This window comes from Myotis davidii, unplaced genomic scaffold (genome assembly GCF_000327345.1).
Source record: "Myotis davidii unplaced genomic scaffold, ASM32734v1 scaffold1187, whole genome shotgun sequence".
NCBI classification, from domain to species: domain Eukaryota; kingdom Metazoa; phylum Chordata; class Mammalia; order Chiroptera; family Vespertilionidae; genus Myotis; species Myotis davidii.
This window is the reverse complement of record NW_006299714.1, coordinates 2,099,570-2,117,428: the sequence shown is the minus strand read 5'-3', so window position 1 is coordinate 2,117,428 and position 17,859 is coordinate 2,099,570. Positions and strand designations below refer to the sequence as shown.

Here is a 17,859-nt window from a genome sequence, read left to right as displayed (position 1 = left end):
TCTTGATTTTTAGAGAGAGAGGATGAGAGAAGAGAGAAACATTGATGTGAAAGCACAACGTTGATTGGCTGCACACTCCCCACCATGGATGGAGGCAGCAACCCGGACAAGTGCCCTGACCAGGAATCCAACCAGCAACCTTTTGGTGTACGGGACAACAGCCATCCAACCCAGCCACGCCAGGCAGGAAAAGGCAGCAGTATTTCATATACCTCCCTCCAAAATGAGAGACAGGTGAGAAGTTGTTCTGAACTGAGCATAAATTTATGGGTTTGTGAGTTGTTGACTCTGGGTAACTGGATTGGCATGCTTGATGTCCTGGTGAAATTAAACAAGAAAATGTTCTCTTTTTTGTTCCCACCTGCACATTTCCACAGGTAATAAGTCTGACACGGTCCGGGCTTCTCTTTCACTTGGAAAAGGCCACTGATTGCAGCTGTCCTGTGGGGTTCTGTATTTTTTAGCGAAGATGTGATGTTGCTGTCATTATGTTTTGGGTTGACTTTATAGAACTTCAGGACCATAATAGGGTTAGGGGTATTCAAAAAGGTACCTCGGATGTGAGGGCGATCTGGCTGCGACATCTGTCACCCCATTGATCGCCAGGGTTGATTCGGCTGATCTGGCTGGCTAGGCGGGTGTCCCCCTCCTCCCTCACCGATCCATGTGCGTCCCTCCTGAAGTTGCCTGCTCAGTGGAAGAGGACGACCTCCCCCCCCGACCCCCGGGGAGAGGGAGAGGACCGGTCTTCGCTCAAGGGTCTACGAGTAGCTGCGCTCCCCTGCTAGAACCTCCAAACAAGCTCTCAAAAAGGTACCTCAATAATGAGGCTTCCAAAAGAAACAGTCTACACTTAAGTATGGAAAGAGACCCCATTAGTACACATGAGTTTAAAAAAGTGATTAGGGAGAGGAAATCATTGGGTTTTATTTTACTTGGAGTCAATCTCTTTGTGGAAATCTGAGATTCAACTTTTGGGTTTTTTCTCTGTGGCGGTTGTGCATGATTCAAAATTCAAAATTTTTTAAATTAAAAAAAAAAATTTAAATGTCCACATGGGTGTGGGAAGCACATTCCTGATGCTCTGAGCTTCATCTCTAAAAGAATCATCACATATTTAACCTTGGCTATTAAACAAAAGGTTCACTAAAAGTAATTAAATAGATGTAGAATGGGGAAAACCTGTAACATTCTCTCCTCTCCTCCTAACTTCTTTTTAAGGGTAAATTTGTTGATTTGACATGGTTCTAGCCTAGGATAGGGACAGTTGAGCTATATAACCAACACAAGTTTGATGACATTCTCCTGGTGCCCATATTTCTAGCCACCTTCCCTTCCTAATCTGAGGAGCTCCCTCTTCCAATTCCAGATCCTCATCTGAAAAGAAGTCCTTAATTTCCTTGGTCATAGAAGATACTTCAGACCAGTTCGGCTTAGCCATCAGGAGTTGATTTGCTGAGATGGAGACTGTAGCAGCTTGGAGGGGAAAAGGAGTGATTTCATTTGCAAAGCAATTAAATACCAAGTGATTTTTTTCTCTCTTACTCTGTGTGCTTTAGGAAAATAAGTGCCTTACATTGACGTTAAGATCCTCAATTGTTAAATAAGTTTTATTACCATTCAGACAAAGTGCAGGTTATTCATGTTAATTGGGCCCATTTTATGCATTGGAGAGTCTCTTCCAATGTTAGAATAAAAATACCCACATTTCAAACTCAGAGCCAGGTTTGACTTGAAATTCCTATGAGCCTGCACCAAGAGTTACATTTTTCTTTGTGTTTGCACCATAAATAGAATTATCTATAAGCATGTGTGAGCCGTTTTTGTCTCTGAAGGAAAGTTCCGCTTATATATAAACAGGGTGCCAACACTCATCTTATCTCTCCAGGTTAATCAGTTTCTAAGAATTATACTTCTTGAAGATTTACCCCCTGGTCCAATCTGATTACAAGGAGACCAGAGTAAATTCATTTGATAGGTGTGGCTTCTTTTTTTTCTTCTTCATCAAAACATGCTTTTGTTGTAGCTACTTATCTATATCTTCAGAGGATGGGCACTAGGACCTGATTTCAGATACTGGCTCTGACACTGAGGTCCTTGGGTGAACTGCATCTCACTTGGAGTCCATCTCATCTTCCTCGTCGAGTCTGTGGGATAAATGTGTCAGTATATAAAAAGTTCTTATAACAGGGACTTAGAACTCAGGACAAGTTAAGCTCTCAATATATGCGGGCTGTTACTATATATTCCTGCATTCCATGGCTTTACAGCACCAGGACATAGCTTGTCATATCCCTAAGTTTTTCTTGGTCAACATTCACTTTCTGAAAATGCAATTTTACAGAAAGACAATTGCGTTCTTCAAAAACTGACCTTTTCTTTTTCTTGGCAGTAGTGGTGAAAAGATGTCAGATTACCTTTCAGAACTTTTCTGTTTTGTCTAATCTGATTTGGAACGCTGTACTTCTGTGCTTCTTCTTATCAAGTTCTCACCTTGAAAAGGTGATGACATATCTGATAGGCTGGGCCAAACGCTCCACCATTTGCTTCTATCAGCTACACAACCTTCCCTCAACTTGCCCAGAAATTGAAACCGGGTGGGGCGGAGACACTGCACAAGAGTTTGATAACTGATGGTTGTCACTTCCTCCTTTTTGTCCCCCACATGCCCAAGCCAGTCTCATCTCTTTAAAAGTCCTGGGCTGATTAAGGACAGGAAGGTGATTTCCTGATAAGTGTTATCAAGGACCAAAGGGCAGTTCCTTGCGGGCACGTTGCCAGTTACCTTCATTTGCATGAGCCTCCTTGCAAGAAGCCAGTCACCCTTCCTCCAAGAGCTCCGCAGCCACCCTGGTCCCTGTGTAATCCGCTAAGTACCAATGAGGTCAGGCTCTCTCCCACTCCCGCTGCATTTGCAGGGATGTCTGGAGCCTGGGGTGTGAGGAACACTTCCTTCTGCTGCTCCAAGGGCAATTGGAGGGGCCCTGAGCTTGTGAGAAGGGGATGTGTTGCTTCTTGAATTTTATTGTTTGAGGATTTGCTGGGTTTTCTAACTAACTTCAGGGACTCTCATTCAACACACAGTTATCAAGCCAGGTTCTACTTAATATAAATAAGTCAATAAACAAACAAACCTCCAACCAGCTTTTTGAAATGAAATTGGGAAAAGATGCTTAAAAACAGCTTGAATACGCAATTCCATAGGGTGTTTTTCATCTCTCTCCCTCTTTTTTTTTTTTACACATGTCCAAGTCTGTGACTTTTTTTATTCATGCCCCCCCACCCACTGTAGCCAAAGCAGAAATACCAGGGGCCCCAACTCTGGGTTACACCCTCCAAGTCCCCTACCCCAGACACCCAGAGATGTATAAAGTGCTGATGTGTGATGATGGTCTGGGGAAGGCCAAAGGGACCAAGAGCCCCACCCCTGGACCCAGGCAGCCGCAGGAGAGTTTTCCTCTGGAGGGAGAGCAGGGATAGCCTCAGGTACCCAGAGTGCTCGGGGGAGGCAGGACCTGCCACCACCAGCCCTGGGGTGGGGGGATTGGAAAACTCCATGCAGTTCCTGGGCTGGAGGGACACGAAAAAGGGAGCCTTCAGCATGTAGCCTTAAGAGGGTGGGGATGGGGACAGAGGGTGCTTCTGAACCCCGTGGAGGGAGAACTGGTGGGAAACGGAGGAGGCCTTGGGTATCTCAGAGAATGGGGTAGCCCCTCTGGTGCTTATTCTGGCGGAGCTGGAGGCCAGTGCGAGTGGCCATCTCCAATACCTCCCACACCCCCATCCTGGGTCTTGGCTGAACACTCAAGATAGCCAGAGGCACTGATCCTGGCCTTCCTCAGACGGAATGGGCTCCTGATTCACCTGGGCCAGCTCTCTCCTGGTCTTGCCTCCAGTCCTTCTTGCCCACGAAGATGATAGGCACGTTGGGGCAGGCAGAAGCACTTCATTGACCTCCGGGGTCCCCTTCTCAGGAGTGTTTCCCAGCTGTCGGCGCTGTTGATGAGGATGTCATTGTCAGGGTGGGAGAGAGACTGGAGGTGATCATAGTCTTCCTGTCCTGCTGTGTCCCTGCTTGCCCTCGCCTCGGTGTCTATGATGTAGTTCTCAGAGGACGGTAGGGAACTGGTCCTTGCGAAGACCATGCAGAGGCAGGTCTTCCCACTGGCCCCTCCCCCACAACCACAGCTTCTTTGGGACCAAAACCACCGGGGCTTCCTCTGCCACCTTCAGCTGTGAGGCTGGGGCCGGAGGCAGAGATTCTGCTCTTCATTTCTTATACTCAATGGCAGTGTTAGACTGCAACACTTTTTAATAGAAAGGTAAGACATAAACCTGAGAGATCTGCCTCCAGCAACAAAAATGGGTGTGAGGGGCAAAGTATTCAAGTTTGTATAACACTTATGACATTAAAATAAATGGAACAAAAGAAATTTGCCAATGTGAGGTGACTTGAGGTAAGACACGTTATTATTTTGGGTGTGGAAGCCCTAAAAGTTCAAAAGCCCCCTAACCCCCACACCCCACCTCCCTCAGTGCCCGAATTTCCCTTGTTGATCCTCTTTATGAGTTAAGAGCTGTGATGTGAAAGGCAGAAATTTTACCCCTGGGTAGGACCCATTTCCTGGATTGCAATGGGGTGTGTTGGAAAGTGCACCCACTTGGCCACTGGAGACAGAGTTTCAAGTCTCGCTCGGCCACTTGCTCACTCGCTGTGGCCCTGGGCCAGTTCCTCAGCGTCTCTTGGCATTAGGAGTCTAACTCTGAGTCTGATGCATGGAAAGTGCTCACATATTCCTTGTCTTTCTGTATCTTTCCCGTCCAAATTTCCTAAACCAGAAATCTGGGGGGCGTCCTTAACTGCTTGCAATCTCTTCCCACCCAATTCTAGCCAGGCACTAAATCCTGCCAATTTTGCCTGCTAAAGGCTGCTCAATCCTACTCGTCCCCTCCATTCCTGTCCCAAGTCACTTCAGTCCTTATCACTCTTGGGCTGTTGTAGAAAATAGTTTCCAGCTGCTTTTCTGCCCTGACCTGCTCCACTAACCCCAACCCCACAAATCTTTGTACAGAAAAGCTGACCACATTGGGCCCCTGCTGAAAATAGACGCATGAGCCTCCAGCTGGCCTATAGGACGAAGTCTTTAATATAATTAAAATAGTAAGCACTTCCCTAGTTCTCACTCTTGTTCTTTTAAATGTTCCCCGCATGTTAACTCAATCCTTGCAACAACTTTATGTGAAGATGACTGTTAAGATCTTCAGTTTACAAGTGAGGAAACTGAGGCATAGAGTGGTTAAATAACCTGGTTGGAGTTAAACTGCTAGGAAGGATGAAATAGAATATTAAAGTTGGCGTGTTTTTTTTAATGTATTTCTGCTTAATCTCAATTTTATCTCTGGCCATTTCTGCCTTGTTCTTTATCTTCCAGCAATGCAAGCTACATGCAGTTTACCCTCCCCGCCCCACCAACTCTTCCCATAGTTGCTCCTATTAAGAGCTCTCCCTGGAATGCCTTTCCCTGTTGACTCCTTGGTGAATTTCTACCTCTCTTTTGAACTTGGCCCTGGCATCACCTTGGTCATCAGTCAGTCTTCCCACCTGTTGCCCTTGTGCTCTGCACACGCCTCCAAATATCTGAGGGGCTGCTTTATGTTAGAAATGCGACAGACAATGGAAACCAAGGTCTAGAGTGGTCATCAGGATCTTATGTTCATGTGGGGAAAAGAGGCAAAAAAGCATTACAGGAAAGATAAGCGAAGTGCACTCTGGGAGGACACATGTGGATCAAGGAATCCATTCTAGGTTGTAGGGGGAGACCCTCCCAGAGCAGGTAATGTTGAAACTAGCATTTCACTGATGGAAAAAAAAATCCACAGTGAGGAACTAAGGGAAGAAAAGTTTGCTAGACAGAAGGAATGGCATTTGCAAGCTCAGTGCCAAGACATGGTATAGGTTTGGGGAAATGGTTGAGTGTGTTCATCTATTTCCTTGTCTTGACCACTTGGCTGAGTTCCTTAAGGATGTCAAGTCCACCCAGCCTGGCTGAAGGAGGTTTCAGTAGACATCAGACTAGAACTCAAACACTGGAACCTCTGGGTCCCTCTCTCCCCATCTGTTAAGGGCAATGTTAGGAGACCACTAAAGTCCTTTGGAATTTCTGAGATTCTATGAATCACATATAAGGAAAAGAAGTCAAGCAGAGGGCCTCATTTTGAGAATTGCCTGAGAGTCCTTGGCTAGTAGTCACATCACTCTAGCATCTGTTTCCTTTGTCGCATGGTATTACCAAAGAAGGCCACATTCACAGGTTAAGACATGCACAAATATTTTTGAGGGACACAGTTCAACCCACAATAGCCGAGAAGTGGTGGACTGTGGTGCTGAACTACTCCCTATTCATCTGCAGAATAGAGTGTTTATGCCTCAAGATAAATTCTTAAATTGTATCTTTAAAACATTTCTATTTGAGTTATACAATGAACAAAATATTTTGCCATAGTATGTGGATAGGTTCTAAAAAGATACATATATGCAGTGGACACTCAAAAATATTAAATTGACCAGAGTATTTAAAAAAATGTAGGTTCTATTCCTACTCTAAGCACTCTCACCCATCTATTAAACTGGTGGTCGCTGATTTATTACTTTTTGGCAATTACTTAGGCAGAATAACACTCCATTGTGTGAGGTTTGCAGTAAGGGGCTCCCCAGCAGTTAGTTGAAAAAGGGTTTAGTTTGATAAAAGGACAGTTACCAGGCCTGAGCCAGGGCAACAGGCAGCTAGAACCTAAAGAATGTGGCAATTTGATGAGCATTTGTTTACTTCAATTTATATCTTTATATATTTCAGTAACTTATGTCTTATCAGTTTTCTTTCATCACTTTGTACAGAGCCAGTGTTTAATATAGTTTAGATCTGAAGACACACTGTTAGAAGTCTAAACAATTTGATGTCAATTGCTGGGAGTAGTGGAGGCATAGACTTGGACTTTTTTGAAATGCGGCTTTTCAAGAGTGGACAGCCTCTACAAACCAGTAATCGTGGTCAGGATTACACTCTCTTCTTCAGACTTTGCTTCTATAGATTCCCAAGACCCACCTCCCTGCCCCCAACACACACAACCCACACATGCACACACACACTGCCAGGAATTGTTTTGGGATCCCTAAGGGAGAGAGGCAATATGCTCACAAGTAAATAAATCTCAAAAAAACTGAGAATGGGCACTTGAAAATTCATTGGTTCATATATATTTTTAAATGGGGGAAGTCAATATAAAAAGAGAAAAAAAAGTACATAAATTTGAGAAGTTAATTGTATGTCCCTGAGAAAGCCTTTCTCAGAAGAACAAGGATAGTATTACATTAAATGTGTCACGTCATTTTACAAGAGAGTTGAACAGGATATTTTTGTTAGTTGGTTGGTGAATTCTTAAAGAGTGTTTGAGCCCTAACTGGTTTGGCTCAGTGGATAGAGCGTCGGCCTGGGGACTAAAGGGTCCCAGATTCGATTCCAGTCAAGGGCATGTAACTTGGTTGGGGGCACAAAAAAAATCAATAAAAAATATTGAAAAATAAAAAAGGCTGGACACAATTCTCACTTCTTTTATAGTCTTTGTTTTACTATGGTTGCAAATATCAAAAAAAATTCTATATGTGACACGGAACCAGAGTTAAGTTAGGGTTTTTCAAAATGCTGACACGCCGAGCTCAAAAGGTTCCCTTATCCCTGACTTAGGCTCTAGTGATTGTGAAAGGGCTGACCCCCTCCTCATGGGGTATTTGAGCTCCTGAGTGGGCCTAAGTATAGTTTTGTCATAATTTATCCCACCTGTGTCTGTCAGTTCCTTTCCACTTGCCTCCTCCCGTAATGGTCTGGCTCATGTTTCTTCATAAAGCTCTAGGCCAGTTATTAATAACAGCCCAGTGACTCTCCTGAGCCACCTAAGAGCATATGGTGTTTTTCACAAAAGAGAGCGATCATCTCCTCAACTTTGGACTTCGCTTCCTAACCCCTGAACAGTAAGTTTTGTGTTTTTTTTTTAAAAAAATGTAGCATTTTAAAATGTTGATATAGAAGGAAAGTTTAGTCTGACTTTTCTGTTTCTGGCAGAGAGAGAATATAGTAAGTTCAAACTTAGATTCATGAAGCTTATTTCCCCTCCCTGCATTTCAGCATCTCTCCAACTTTTATAAAGCTGAATAGTAGATAAATTAATGAATTAGAATTCTAGTCTTTCCATTTCCTTCCAGCTAAATAAAGGCAGGAGGAGAAGCAAGGGATTAATGGTATTTAAATGACTTGAACCAGCCTGTGGCTATGCTTGATATTCCTGTCTCCCCGTGTTTCCTCTTCAAACAGGGCATTTCCCTGATTTCAAAGAGAAATTTCACACGTGGAAAGTATCACAGGGGAGTGTTGGACAGGAGACGTGGGTCTTGTCATTTTTCCATGTGTGAGATTTGCATCAGAGAGGGCACCTGTCTTGTGCCACGGGTTCAACGCCTTCTTGTTATTTTAGCCAAAGGCTTTGTCTTTTAAGCCATTCTTAACGGTTGCTTCGGAGAGCCCTGCAAAGTAGGTCACTGTGTTTTCTGTCTGGAAAGGAGGCCCCCGCTGCCCAGAACGGCCGGTGCCCAGCTCGGTCCTCATGGGCAGAGATGAAACCTGACTCTCCGGTCCTTCTGCAGGACTACAAACCAATACAGCTTTCGGCTTTGGTTACTTGTGTTTAGTTCCCTTGAAATGTGCATCAGCCTAGATCAAATGTATAAGGGAGGCATTACAGTAAACTGGAAGGAGGCAGATGCCCGCCTGGTACTGAGCCCCAGCTTGGACCATTCACAGATAGCGTGACCTTACCCAAGAAGTCAGCCTTTGTGAGCCTCATTTCCTTGTTTGTAAAATAACAGTCATCAGCTGTTTTACAGAGCAGTGGGGTTTACTCATAATGAAAGTAACTGGCCAAGTATGGTAACATTAATTAGGAAATCCCCCATTTGAATTTTTTCTGATTCTTCTTTTTTCAATTAAATTTTTTATTCTTTTTAAATTTACAGTTGATATACACTATTATATTAATTTCAGATGTGCAACCCCATGACTAGACATTTATATGACTTATGAAGTGGTCACCCCAATAAATCCAGGACCTGAATTTTCTCAGTTATCTCATTTGTTTCAAATTTAAACCTAGAACCTTCCATATGGTATTTGATGGGACACATTAATCTAAGCTATCCTATATAATAAAAGCCTAATATGCAAATTGACTGAACAGCAGAATGACCAGTCACTATGATGCCACCAGGGGGCATACACTCAACACAGGAGCTACTCCCAGCCCGAAGGCCCTAGGCCAGCCAAGGCGAGTGCCAGTGGAGGGCTCCCCGATTGCCCCACCAGTTGTCCCACAGATCAGCCCTGATCACTGGCTAGGCCTAGGGATTCTACCTGTGCATGATTTTCGTGCACCAAGCCTCTAGTAGAGACAATAATTAGCTTTTACTGCTTTTAGTAACTTCATCTTTAGGATGGTGTAGGCTGTGTGAATGCTGAGGACGGGAGCCTCGAAGGGTGGTGTATGATTAGCAGTTCAGAACATTAGGCTACAGCTAAGATCAGCAATGGTGGGGAACCTTACACAACAATTTCAAAGCATAAGCTATTGTTTGATAAACTTACCTGCTCAACTCTAATCAGCATTCTAAAATTTGTCTCTTGGTTATTGTTACAAAGGACTGGTTGGCCACCTTGCTAGATTTGATTCTAAGTCTGGATGAGACAGAAAGGAGGGTTGTCTCAGGGAATACCCACTTGCCCAAGTGTCACCCTGTAACTCAGGAGATAGGGGGAGTTTTTGTTTTCCTCTATAAGCTTTCCTTCACAATCTTTTATTTAATTCCTACAGTGTGCAAAACACAATGCTAACTTAGCAATGGGCCAATACGCTCTAACTGTAGACGATAGAAAACATTTCATGATACAAATCAGAGTGAGCTTGTTCCATGATACACGAGGAGTACGGACAGGATAGTGTCAGTATTCCACAGGGGCCTTCCCCCCCAAAACTTATTTACCAGAAACGAACATTATTGCTCAGACTTCCCCTTGGAAAGCTGTACATTCTTGGAAAACGACTCAGTGATTTACTTGGACTCACCTCCTAGGTAATGAGCTTGTAAGGCACAGAAAAAAGGCACCTTAAAGTCATACCTTATCCTCCCTACCCCACACTATTTTAAATTGAGCACCTGTTTTGTTCCGAGTTCTGTGCTAAATGCTGGAAAATAACTCTGCCTAAAAAGAAGTCACAGACTTTCATTAACTGGAAATTGGGTTCCCCAACCTGGTCATCTAGCCTCTCAGCTAAATTGGACTCCAACGAACATTTAGCTAGCGTCAGATATCACGCCTGTACCTCCATGAATAAAAAATCACTACCAATGTGTTTATGCAGAGGAGTGTGTGTTGCTGGCCAAGAAGATAGCTTAAGAGATTTTGGCAAATGCTTTTTAGAACTCAAACAGGTCCAGAGATTCTCTCCTGTCCTCCACTCACCAACCCCAAACCTGTGATGACACTTGTTTGGATGTATGAATCCTGAAGACAAAAAACAAACACCCGCCCCCCCCACCCCCCTGCTGCCCCGTCCCACAGAGGATGGGGCTTGGATGGCACTGCTGTGTTGGGGTTTCCTGGTGAAGCCTGGGGGGACAGGGGCCCAGCCAGGGCCTGGGCAGCGCACTGACCTTGCAAGAGTCCACTACAGCTGTCATTCATGGAGAGGGTTGGGGAACTTGGCAGGGAGAAGTTTGAAAACATTTTGATTCTTTTGGTTCTAGAATAGTTCTTAATGTTAAGTGCCTGTAGCTGAATAATTTATGTCTTCTTAGGGGCAATGTCCAATCTCCTGTTGGGGCAGGAATGTGGTCGCGGGAAATCTCAGCCTTCGGAGTCTTGGTAGTGGATGGTTGAGAGGAGATGCTTGTTCATGTGTAGAAAAATAGTTCATTTTAGGGTTAAAATAGTTACTTAAAACATTGGAGACATGGTTGTAGATGGCTCAGAAAGGCCCAGACTGGATAGGTGTTGGCATAGAAAGAAGGCATGGGAGGCACAGTTGAAGAGAAAAGAAGTAGAGGGGTTCCACCCAGGTGTGGGGCCCCCTGTCCGTCTGGAGTACCAGGTTTTCCTCTTGTCCACCTGATCACTCACCTCTCTGAACTGTACTTGAGCTGCCATCTGTCTGATTCTGCTGCTTCCTCATACCAACCACTATTTTATCCTGTGTCAGGCATGCTGGGCTCTTGTTTTACCTTTTTCCAATCTTGAGATACTGCAGAAGTTAAGGCTTTAGAGCCAAACAGACCTCCATTCAAATCCCTGGTTATCCCTGGTGTGTGATCTTATTACCTAATCTCTCTGGAAATAGTGTTAATAACTCACCTCACAAGGTTTTATGAGATTAGAGTCAAAGTATGTGTAGGCCCTTCTTAACTGTAGTTATGAATAAAATCCTTTCAACCCCCTGGAAGACAGGCATTATCTCTGCTCTCCAGATGGGGTAGCTGGTGGGGTTAAATGCCTGGTCCAAGACTACACAGCTAATACCAGCCAGAACCAGGATCTAAAACCAGTTCCATCTGGCCCCAAGACCTTTGCTCGCTCCCCACTCCACCGACCATGTGTGACAAAGCCCAAGTTGTTTTCAGTTGAAGTCCAATTTGTCAAGTTCTGTGCCTAGTGAGTCTGCCCGGCCAAGTTTTCTAGTTTTCACTTGGGACCATCTTTATTCTGGATTCTTTGGTCTCACCTTGGCCTGAATCAAAGAAGTTGGGAGGTGATGAAGGTAGACTATGTCCAAATAGTTACATCTCATGAAATGCAGAATCCAATTTATCAGAAACTTTGAAAAATTGCTGAGGCAGTTATGTTAGTAGCTCTGCAGGAAGGTAACTGTGACCTCAGACAAGTTGCTGTACTTCTCATTTGTCACATGAGAAGTTTACAGAATTTCACATGTCTTTTCCAGTGCCAACATTTCTGTAATATTTCAGACCCTTCACCACTGTTGGGGGTTTTTTTAGCTGGAAAGAGAAAAATTTCCTTCAAGTCCTATTTTAATTAGGAAACAAGGTACAATAATCATGCCTGCAATCGTTTAAGTATAAAGCCACATGCCATTTATTATGATTCTCATTCAAGCTTTCTCTCATGCAAGGCACATATGATTGATGAATTAATTTTTCAGATGTACATTACACTTCCTTTCTCACATCACTCAGCTTTGGGAGAATCAAATGAAGCTTAATTAGTTCAGGAAATGCAACTTGAGCTCAAATTTTAGAAATTTACAGAACAAACAAAATCCATTTACTATTAAAAAGGCCCAACTTTTCATTTAAGTTCCAAATGACTCAAATTTCAGGAGTTCATGTCTCCTGCCCTGCCACACAGCACCCATTTCAGGAGTCTTAAGGGGACAAATCTTCATTATACCATAGAAACGGTAGCCATCCCAACAGGACACTCCTATCCTAAAACCCGTAGGGCCGGTGCCAAATTTTTGTTGCCTTCCAACAACTTGACTTGGTTTCCTAATTACAAGACGTAGAAGAAAAAAACCCCACAGAAGTGAAAACATCAACAAGACATAATTACCATATGATTCTGAAGTTTCTAAAAGATACTTTATTGAATATAACTTTTATGGGAAAGAGACCTTTCCCATATGGAGACAAATTGAAAACACCCAACTTTGAGATTTTACTTTTAAAATACTTGCTGGGAAAAGTAGACTTAATATACAGGGGTGGGCTAAAGTAGGTTGAATTACCAGCCATCATTATATAACAAAATAAATCATAAGTAAGGATATGAAATAATAACTAATAATAATGACAAACTATACAATAATAAATAACAATATAAGAATAAACTCTGTTTTGCATTTTAACAGCTGTAAACCTACTTTTTCTCACTCTTATATGTGTTTTTTCTTGCTGTAATGATAATTTGAACAACATGCACTTTCAGTTTTCCAAGGAAGCTTCTACTTTCCATGCAGTTATTATGGGGTACTGGGGTCCAGGATGAGTAAGTAAGGCCCTCCCCACTTCCTAGGAGGAAGACAGCAACTACCTATGGGGTGGTACATGCAAGCAACCACAATACAGTATCATGAGCTACAAAATGCTACAGATAAGTGAGCAATAAATTCTACCTGAGGAAGTTAGGATGGATCACAGAGGAGGTAATATTGGGTTTCAAAGGATAAGTAGGTATTTGATAATTTTGCATGTTTAGGTGCTTAAAAGTACCTGAAAGGATGATTCATTCAAAGGGTACCATCTACAAGGTAATGTGCTAAATGACAATGAATAATAACAGTCACCATCTCTTATTCAGTGTTTATGTGTTAGGCACCACTATTATCTTATTTAATTCTCACACTACCCTAAGAAGTAGGTACTGTTATTATCGCCCCATTTTATAGACATGTTGAGGCACAAAGAGTTAATGTAACTTGTCCAAGGTCTCATGGCAAGTGGCAGATCTGAGTCAAGCCCTATCCATCTAATTCCAGACCCATCTCTCAACCACCATGTCCTAAAAGCATTCTTGTTATTTCTCTGTCCAGCTAATGATAAGGAGGTCAAGGGGAGAAACTTGTCAGTTATAAGTTGATCAGTGGGAAGGTAATGAACTAATTAATAAACAAGAATGAAATCACAGGTAGTAAAAGCTGGTGAAAAATAGATTAAAAAGAAAAACTGTACTTTCAGCTACCCTGGTTGCTAGTGGTGGTTTGTGAATGTTCCATTTACAAAGAACAGATTGCTTTGACGTGAATAATCTGACAACAGCTGTTGTAAAGATATTCTGGCAAAACCAGGGTCATCAGGCCCAGAGAGTAACTGCAAGACTGTCCACCCCACTGTTCAACCAGTGGTTCACTTTTGCAAAGAGCCAAGATCAAAGAAAGAGAGTGGCCGTTAATAATTACATGTGGATATTTCCTTTTCAGTACAGTCGGTTTCCATTGGAATACAGATCTTTTCAAACGGGACTTTTAATTGGAAAACATTAATAAATCCGTGTAGTTGAAAGAGGGTGGCATCTGGGGACTGGAGAAGTTAGTAGTATCCAGGCTCCAACTTGGATAATGAGTAGCCTGGGTGGCTGCTCCATGTCCTGATAGAGCATAGCATGGCCTGGCACATGGCCTCAACAAAGAGTCATTATTATACTTAAGGGACCTGTTAAGCAAAAATGGACAGGTTTCAATTATGTGTCATTTTTTTAAACATATGTCTCTGGGGAACTTCTGTCAATATTATCTTGACTATTAGATATTAATGGAAACAAGTAGGATAAGCACATTTTTGTCAAAAAGGAAAATATTTTTGAAATGTGACTCATGTTTAAGACTATAAACTTGAATCCAATGAAAAGTCTTTTTCTTTTAGTGAAAAAGACTTTACAAAGTATGTTCTGTTCTTTGTCTTGACCAAGAATCCACACTTAATATGGGGAATAATAGAAGAGAATTTGAGAAAGGGGCGATGTCTTAGTGCAGTGGTTCTCAACCTGTGGGTCGCGACCCCTTTCACGGTTGAATGGCCCTTTCACAGGGGTCGCCTAAGACCATCCTGCATATCAGATATTTATATTATGATTCATAACAGTAGCAACGTTACAGTTATGAAGTGGCAATGAAAATAATTTTTTGGTTGGGTCACAACATGAGGAACTGTATTTAAAGGGCCAGAAGGTTGAGAACCACTGTCTTAGTGGCAATAATTAGTAGGAATAATGCTATATAATGAAAGCCTAATATGCTAAGTGTCCGGTTGTCCATTCAACCAATCAAAGCATAATATGCTAATGATATGCTAAGGCCGCTCAACCACTTGCTATGACATGCACTGACCACCAGGGGGCACGCCCTGGAACCCTCCCACAACTTCTCCCCTTGGCCAGCCCCACCTCCAATCAGCCCCCAACACCCTGATTGGGGGCAGGGCCACCGGCCAACTGCCTGCGGACCCTCTCCTGGACCCTACCTATGCACGAATTGGTGTACTGGGCCTCTAGTTTTATATAATAGATGAGATTGTTGTTTTGCATTTTTTTGTTTTTGCCGGGGGACCTAGCCATTTAACTAACACCCTCTTCTAGAAAGAAAGAAAAGAGAGAGAGAGAGAGAGAGAGAGAGAGAGAGAGAGAGAGAACAGAAAAAAGAAAGAAACAATATATATAAGAGAGAGAGAGAGAGAGAGAGAGAACAGAAGAAAGAAAGAAACAATATATATATTAGAGAGGAAGAGAAAGATAGAAACATCAGTGATGAGAGGGAATCATTGATCAGCTGCCTCCTGCACACCCCTGACTGGGGATTGAGCCTGCAACCAGGGCATATGCCCTGACCAGGAATAGAAGCATGACCTCCTGGTTCTATTAAGCATCATAGGTAGATGCTTATTCTCTGAGCCATGCAGGCTGGGCCCCAACATATTCTTCTTATGGTTTCAGGAGTCAGAGTTGATTTTAGAAACCCTATTTTATATAAAAATATGATTGTAAAGGTTTTAATCAAGACCCTACAAGCTGATGACAGGGTGAAGAACAGAGAATACCATGAAGTTTAACTCCCAGAGACCAAAGGTTGCCGCTACTGTCTGTCTAACTTACTTTGTGGGATACCACTGTTCAACCATCCAATAAACAATGAACAGTTCAATTTGAATTAGATTATTTGGAATCTTGATGGAATCAAAAGAAAAAATAAAGATAACTTTTAAAAACTAGATAAGAGAGTACTCATTTTCAGTATAACATTCTATAAAATAATAAATGTATTCCCAGTATCTTCTGGAAATAGGAGAGAAAAAAGGTAGGTAGAGGCATACACAAATGGGAAGGGAAATTATTTGCAATCATCTGAAATTATGAAATATATCTGGCCCAAAACAACCTACAATGTCTTATATTAGAAATTGGAGGTGATACTGTATTTTAACTAATTTTTAAATACTGTGATTCAAGATAAGACCGAGGTCTTGAGCTAGTCACACTATATATGTCCTTGGATACTTCACTTGTTTGAAATTTATTTATATTTTTGGTGTATGTTTTATTCAATAACAAAATTTTCCCCTAAAATATGCTGCTGTTAAATAGTTTTCTCCCAAAAGAATGTCCCTGCAATCTCAGAGAAGAAATACTTGGTTACTAAGCTTCTAGCTAATGTAAATCGACTTACTGAGATCCTCCTCACTTGACCCACAGTAGAATCTGAGTGTGTTTGTGAACTTGTGATGATACTAATTTGTGTCCTTCCAATGATTTAGATCTATAAACAGATCTGACATCGTGGAGAAGAACCAAACAGGAATCAAACACATTCCTGTTTCTCATGAGTATTTTGAATGAGACAAGAACATGTTGTTTAGCAAAAGAGTGCATTTATTACAGACGACCAGGATATCGTCATGTGTTAAATGACTGGTTTGACAAATATAAAATCAGGTTATGTTACTTTTAAATATATAAGGAAGAAAGAAGATTAATTTCTTTAGTTTTCTAAAGTTATATAAGCAACATTGTTTTATTTATTATTTTGTTGTTAATCGTCACCTGAGGATATTTTTTCCCATTGCTTTTCAGATAGAGTGGAAGGGAGGGAGGGAAAAGAGAGAGAGAGAGAGAGATGAGAGAGACACATTGACTGGTTGCCCTCCCCATGCACCCAGACCAGGAGTGGGGAGCGAACCCAAAACCCACATACTACCCTTGATGGGGAATCCAACCTGCCACCCTTTGATGCACAGGCCCACACTATAACTGCTGAGCACACTGACCAGAGCTAAGCAACATTACTTTAAATGAAAAATATGAGAAATGAAAAAAGCAAAAACAGAAAAAAATCAGTCATTCCACCCAAACTTGACTGTTATGACCACCATTCACATTTGTAGGTTATTTCTGTTTTATTTTTTAAATATTTCTATTGTGAGGTCTCACATACATACAGAAAATAAAACTTTTATTTAGAGTTGAATAAGTAGTTAAAAAGTGATAGCCAATGTAACCATACCAGGACAAGAAATGAACCATTGCTGGAAGTCCCCATCTTTGCCTTTCCCTTCACTTACCATCACCATCCTGAATTTGTGGTAGCCAGTGCCTTGCTTTTCTGGACAAATTTGCCACTACACTGTTGCCACCCATATAAGCAGCACTTAACTGCATTTATTTTTTTAAATTTAAAAAGTTTTCATTATAATTCACATATACTATTGTATTAGCTTCAGATGTGATTCAACCTTTATGTACCTTACAGAGTAATCATCACAATAAATCTAGTAACACCTGTCACTGTATATAGTGATTACAATATTAATGACTATATTCCTTATGCATTATGTTGCCATGACTTATTATTTTTTTTAATATATTTTTTATTGATTTTTTACAGAGAGGAAGGGAGAGACATAGAGAGTTAGAAACATCGATCAGCTGCCTCCTGCACATCTCCTACTGGGGATGTGCCCGCAACCCAGGTACATGCCCTTGACCGGAATCAAACCTGGGACCTTTCAGTCCGCAGGCCGGCGCTCTATCCACTGAGCCAAACCGGTTTTAGCGCCATGACTTATTTTATAATTGGAAGTTTGTACCCTTCACCCATTTCATCCATTTCACCCACTCCTGTACCCCTCTCCTCTAGTAACCACCATTCTGTTTCCTGTATCTACGAGTTTTGTTTTTTATATTCTACATAAAGGTGAAATCATATGGTATTTATCCTTCTCTGACTTATTTTACTTAGCATTATTTAATAAAATGC

General features: G+C 42.0%; 1 protein-coding gene across 2 annotated transcripts in view; it reads left to right on the top strand.

The window, feature by feature from the left end:
* Positions 1-19: 19 nt before the first annotated feature.
* Positions 20-17,859, top strand: part of MRLN (myoregulin) — a 23,815-nt gene continuing 5,975 nt past the window's right edge. The window contains exon 1 of one of the 2 annotated variants that reach the window (XM_015571819.1): positions 20-234. The gene's annotated coding sequence lies outside the window, so the exon portion shown is untranslated. Of the gene's footprint in view, positions 235-7,776; positions 8,027-17,859 lie in introns of those variants that run through there. The other variant, XM_015571818.1, reaches the window with a different exon arrangement.